Source organism: Pituophis catenifer, unplaced genomic scaffold (genome assembly GCF_029215685.1).
Source record: "Pituophis catenifer annectens isolate HBS135680 unplaced genomic scaffold, rPitCat1.0.hap2 SCAF_2, whole genome shotgun sequence".
NCBI lineage: Eukaryota > Metazoa > Chordata > Lepidosauria > Squamata > Colubridae > Pituophis > Pituophis catenifer.
In genome coordinates this window covers 145,899,701-145,906,501 of record NW_027256882.1, presented here as the reverse complement: position 1 = coordinate 145,906,501, position 6,801 = coordinate 145,899,701, and positions in this window count along the sequence as shown.

The window sequence follows — 6,801 nt, the reverse complement described above, 5'->3', positions numbered from 1 at the left end:
TTCAGCAAGCCGGCCTGGCCTAATTTTTCTCCCCTTTCTTTTAAATTTTTAAACTGAAATTTTAATTTGTTTTTAAATTATTGGGATTTTAAATTTCATTGTCCTTCATTCTTCTACTTTGTTGCTCTAGTGTGATTTTTTTATTCCACTCCGTTGTACAAAATATATTTCTTTTTTTTTTAAAAAAAATCACGTTGCATGCTTAGAAATAAATGTGGGGTTGATGGTTGGGACTCTAAAATAAAGCCATTTTTATTCTGTTCTTCCCTAGAAGAGTTATCTCAGGGTTCATTATAGCCAGAAAAAGAAGGGGGTTAAGCGACCCCAGCTGCTTTGGTCTAGTGGTTGAGGCATCAGGCTAGAAAGCAAGAGACCATGAGTTCAATTCCTGCCTTGGCCATGAAAGCCAGCTGGGTAACTTTGGGTCAATCATTCTTTCTCAGATCAACCTTCCTCAAGGGATTGTTGTTGTGGGGGAAGATGTGTTTGCTGTCTTGAGTTATTTGTAAAAATAATAGATCTGGATGACTCCTACTTTGCAATTGTTTAAAATAGCTATGCTGGCTGAGGAATTCTGGGAGATTAAGTCCACAAATTTTAAAAATTGCAAAAGTTTGGAGTCTTTAGAAGCATTATGAAAACTTGCCTCTACCTGCATCTTTCCTTCTTTTTCATCTGGTCTGTCATTCTTGCAATTTTTAATCTTCCTTTTAATTGGCTTTAGTGTTATTTCCTTGTTTTGTTTCTTGTGGGCTGCCCAGAGTTGTTACTGGGCAGCACACAAGTTGAATAAATAAATAAAAGCAGTTAAGAGTGGATTTCAGTGTTGAAGTCTAAAGCACTGTAGCCACTGTAAGCTCTCATTTGTCCAACTAGACCAGGGGTGTCAAACTGATGGCCCACAGGCTGGAGGCGTCACGCGCAGGCCACGCCCACCCCAGCTCTGTGAATGGGAAAAAGTCACAAAACATCACGTGACGGCAACATGACGCCATGAGTTTGACACCTGTGAACTAGACCTTTGCCAAGATTGATCTCAATACCCGGGCCAACAAGTTCACACTGGAGTCCACTGTGGTTAAGGGTACTTGTAACATTCCCCCGCCCCAATTTTAAAAATAGAAGCAAGAAACTGAGCAGGTCCGTACAATGGCTATGTAACAGGAACAGAACAGAACAGAATAACAGAATTGGAAGGGACCTTGGAGGTCTTGTAGTCCAACCCTCTGCTCAGACAGGAAACGCTATACCAGTGATGTCTAACCTTTTACGTCACCGCGTGCCGGCCTGCGTGCCGGAAATGGCATGCAAAACCATCCCGCATGGACCGCGTGGCCCCGCTGGCCTTCTTGCGCACGGGAACGCCAATACCGGAAGAGCGATGGTCCATCGCACATGCGTGAGCCGGCACTTCCAGTTTCTGGCACGGATGCGTGCCCGATGAACAGCTGGCCATCGTGCATGCGCACAACGTAAACCCAGAAGTTCGGGTACTGGCCGAGTGACGAAACGCCACTCTTCTTTGTCTAGTTGGACAAATGAGGGCTTACAATGGCTACAGTGCTTTAGACTTCAACACTGAAATCCACTCTTAACGCCAGCTGACCAGCGTGAGTGTGTGCACAGAAACACATAAGAGGAGCCAGCAAGGCCGCGCATTCCTCACAGGATGGTTCTCCGTGCTACTTCCAGCACACGTTCCATAGGTTTGCCAACACGGCCCTATACCATTTCAGACAAATGGTTGTCCAATCTCTTCTTAAAAACTTCCAGTGTTGGAGCATTCACAACTTCTGGAGGCCAGTTGTTCCACTGATGTTGCAATACCAGGGGATAGTAGAATAAAAGACAAAGAATTGGAGAAGATCAATTGGAGAAGTATTATCAAAGCTGAAAAATTAGGCATAAACCGGCTATGGCGATCCCAGTGGTTATCAACAGACTGGGGACCATATCAAAAAATCTTGGATGTAGCTTAGAAAATCCGTGCATTGACAAAATGAGTCCTTCGGGAGAAATATTTAATACAAATAATAAATAAATAAATAATAAAATAAAATAATAAAATAAAATAATAAAATAAAATAAAATAAAATAAAATAATAAAATAAAATAAAATAAAATAATAAAATAAAAATAAAATAAAATAAAATAATAAAATAAAATAAAATAAAATAAAATAAAATATTCATATACCAATTACAAAAGGCCACACTGCTTGGATCCCCAATTATACTATGCAGATACATTATGTCACCGTAGGTTCTTGGGAAGAAAGTCAACGCTTATGAAGGCCAACACCAGCTAAAAGATTGGCAGTTATAATTTCACATTTTCTTTCTAATAATATCCCAATTCAGACACAGGCCATCTAAGGGATATTTAAGAACATTCCAATGCAGACTTAATAAACACGAGTTTATTAAGATCCCAAACGATCGAGCTGCCGCCTTCACTCCTGTTAAATCGAACGTGCCCTCATTCAGGGGAACCGGCATAAATAAAAAGGAAGAATTCGGATAGCCTAAATCGGACTTCCGGCTTCAAACCCAACTTCGAATCAACTGTCAAATCGGGATCATCAGACCAAGCCACAGTCTCCCAAACCGCCTCCTCCGGTCACCGCGGCCAGCTGCTTTTCCCCGGGGCTGCCGGCCGGCCAGCGCACTAAAAATTCATTCAGAAAAAGCGAGCGGGTCGGCGGCCCCTCCCGCCGCGGCCTCTGCCAATGTATCAATCGCAGACATGCGTTCTCTTCCCGACCCCTCCCCGGCCGACCGTCCAATCGGAGAAGCCAAGAGGGGGAGTAAATGCGGGCGGAAAGGCCAATGGGAAGGGCGGCGATGACGCCCACCAGCGCGGTTTGGGGGAGCGAGCACGGCGAGTGAAAACATGCTAAGGGTCTCCTAGGCTAGGCCGGCTGTGGATCCCGCCTGGGGAGGGGGGGGGGGAGGAGGGCTCCTTGTGCCATTCATTCATTCATTCATTCATTCATTCATTCATTCATTCATTCATTCCCGTATACCGGGGAGGGGGGGGGGGAACGGACGGACTCTAGCTGCACCCCCAAAGGCACTTAGTCGAGTTCAAGCGTCCTTTGCAACCCCTCCCCTTCCCAGCCAAGAGGTGGGCTTGGTTAGGGAAGGAAAGCTTAGCTCTCCTTTAACAGGAGACGGTCCTTTCTCCAAATCATGGTCAACCAACCATCCTGGATAGGTTGGAGAGGCTTCCTTGGATCGTGGAAAGAGCAGCTCAGCTCCCTTACCCAGCGCAGTTTTCTCCAGGCGCGGAACCTTCGCCTCTGCGCTCCCACGTGGGGCCATCCTGATCCGTGACGTCAATGGGGAGACGGGTCTTCAAAGGGCCTTTACGCACCTTTTGATGCTTTGTAATTACAGAGTCCTCTCTTCTTTTTTTTTTTTCTTTTTTTTTCCCCTGGTGGCTTCTGGTTCTCCCTAGGCCTTCGGTGATTTTTTTTTTCCTCCCCCAAGGCCCGGGGCTTTGATAGGGGAGGGGATTGACGGCCCACGGCTTGGCGAGGCTTTTCTAAATTAGGCGTTTGTTTTCTTGCAATTTCCCGGCTCCGTGAATAGCTCGCCAAGATCAGGTCGCAGGTGAACTCAATGCATATGTGTTGTTGCAAAAGTTCGTCTGGAAGGCTAATTATAGGTTGTAGGGAAGCTTTGTATTTCAAAGAGGCTTAATATAAATTGCTTTCATGGGAAAAGGTGGCTGAAGCTGGTATTTTGGAAAGGGTGGTGTGGGGCTACATGGAGTTTTTTTTTTCTTTTTTTCTTTTCTTTTTGGGAGTTGTTATTCCTTCTTGGTCCTGGAGCAGCAGAACACTCTCTCTGGCAGACTGATTTCCTATGTTACTGCAGGTGCTTTTGAACTACAGCTCCCATCATCCCTTACTTTTTATCATGGTGAGGGGGGGGGGGCTGATAGAAACAAGGGTCCCAACATTAGTGAGAGAGCCTCAAAAAAGTTCCCAACCCTGCCTTAAACAACATTGTTTTTGGGAGCAGAAGAGAGGGATTGACAAGCTGCTTTTCCATTCATTTGAGACAGGAACTAAAAGGAAGAATAGAATTGAGCTGTAATAACAAATGCTAAAAATATGTATTTTCATGAAGGCTGTGCATTTTACCCTGGAAAAATTTACCTAGAACTCTGGTTTCCTCACCCTTCTTATCCACAACTATGTATAAACCCCATTAACTGCATCAAGTCTAAGCAAATGACCCCACTTTTTCATACTTGGGGTGATATTTCAAGACCCATTGCAAGATGGGTCATCTTAGATGGCTGGCCCTTGCACTCAGATATATCCCTGTCGCTTCCAGAAGCTGCATAGACATTTTTCCTCCATGGAAGCCTGAATGAGCCAAGTCTATTTTGCCTCCAGCCTTGGCAATGCTACCTTCTCTGTCCAATTCCTCAGGGGGTTTGGGAAGACATTAGCAGTGCTTATGGAAATCTTGTATACCTCTCAAGTGTTAATAGGGAGGCTAATGTACACACTCACAAGTACACACTCCTTGGACTGAAGTTGTGCTATTTACATACATAGATTAAAGGGACATTTTAAGCAAATGGTCTATTCTACAAGTAAGAGGTTCTTCACCAGACCTAATTTTGGGCCACATTTCAGTCTGTCTAAGCTTCGTTTAGAAATTATGACAAATAATGGCATGGATCATACTTGCAGAGACTGTATCATGTATTCTCATGTATCAGAACAAACCAAGATTTCTCTAATCAGTATAATTCACACTTTTGGGGGGCATTGAATAAAACACTTTTGGGGTTCTATAGTAGTCTCACTTATAAATCATAGTTTAAAACCCTTTAAACAGACTGGCTGAATTCATTGGATAAGCCATAGTTGGCTGGGATGTCATAATTTAAATAGTATATCATGGTTTATAAATTACAATGGCTAGTTTCCCCACATACTAGAGCAAGGCCAAGCCAACCATATTATAAACTAATGCGTGCAATGAATCAATGTGTCTGAAGTGGTGGGAAGTATAGAGATAATGACCACAATTATGGGATTTTTTAATCTGCATTCTGTGGGATTTTGTCCAGTACTTAACAAACACACATACTGATTCCCTGTTTTGAAAAAGCTAATAGATTTGGGTATTCCCCCCCCTTCCGTTCAGTTGCATCTGATTCTCCGAGATACTCAGTATCTAATTAAAGTTTGCATTCCATTTATTTTTCCTTCAAGCTGTTTGTTGGGTTATCAGGAAATTAAATCTGGATCTTAGTTTGAGAAAACAATTTCTGTAAAGTAAATAGTAAGGAAGGATGCTTTGGGGTGAAAAAGTTGGAGAAAGCATAAAGAGGATCAGGAAAGGAACTCATAAAGATGCATGCAATTTCAATTTTGATCAACAACACTTGAACAAAGAAGAAATTACTGTGCTGCTCTTTTAGTGCCCTAAAACAGTCATCTTTGCACCCATGGTATAATTCAATTTGCACTTGCGAGAGTAAACAGGCGAAAGCCGCATTCTTCTGAATATGCACATTAAAAGAAGAAAAAAAAATGTAGTGTCATCTGTATTTGTCCAGCTTTTAGCACAATGAACAAGGTCTCTGTGCTGGGTGATAAAAATTAATTATAATGTGATTAAAGACAGTCTTCCTTACTGAGAAGAAGACATTTATTTCCCAATCTTATTCATGCTGATTATTATTTCTTAAATGCAGTTAAAAAGTGAAATTCCATGAATTTTCACATAATTTAAACCTACCTCTCTCCCTCCCTCCCTCCCTCCCTCTCTCTCTCTCTCTCTCTCTCTCTCTCTCTCTCTCTCTCTCTCTCTCTCTCTCTCTCTGAATTCATAAAGGTATCAATTGTGAGACAAATAGATTGGAATCATGACTTAAAGCACATAGTAGCACTAGAACTTCACATCAAGTTCAAAAGTTTTGGATTTCTACTTTCTGGGACGGCCCATAAAATAGTTAAAAACCCCTAAAAGATCTAGACTTTGTAAGGAGGTGGATTGGCCTGAAACGTGCACGCCAGATCCAGTCCCTAATTAGAACCTTTTGTCTAAAGCCCTTTCTAAAGCATTCCGTGTCTGTTTAATATTTAACATATGGGGGGGGGGTTTAAACAGAGTTTTGTTGGTGTGCCAGTTCTATTACAATCAGAGATTGTTTAGTTGGGATGCAGAATAAAAAGAAATAAAAGGAAAAGACTTATTTTCTTTCTAAGATGAACCCAAGAAGAGGAGGAGGAAGAGGCGAAGGAGGAGGCAGCTGTGGGGTTTAGTTGTGATGCACAATAAAAATAAAATAAAAGGAAAAGGGTTACTTTCTTTCTAAGATGAAGCCAGGAGGAGGAGGAGGAGAAGGAAGGGCTGTGGAGGGGCTATATTGCAAAAATGATGGCAGCCTCCCTCTTTGAGAGTTGACCATCCACACACCCCCCCCACCAACCCTCCCCTGCAAAAGAGCAATACAGCCATTGCTGGGCATTGTACGGTGAAAGAAAAGGAAGAGAGTTCAAACAGCAATTGATCTTTATCTCATGGGGGAAGTGGGGGGGGGGAAGAAGGAGAGTTTGGAAAAGAAAGGCTTGAGTTGATTGGGCAATAAAAGGGTTAAAGGCAGGGAGTGGAGCTGGCAGAACCGGGAGGAGGGAATGCTGCCTGTCCCTTTAAGGTTCCTGCAGCACGAAGAGAATTGCAGGCATAATACGATTGGGGCGGCAGGATCACTTACTTCTGACGTTCCAAAGCCTGGGGGAGTTGGCTAGAGATTGTTTCCCTTTGATAA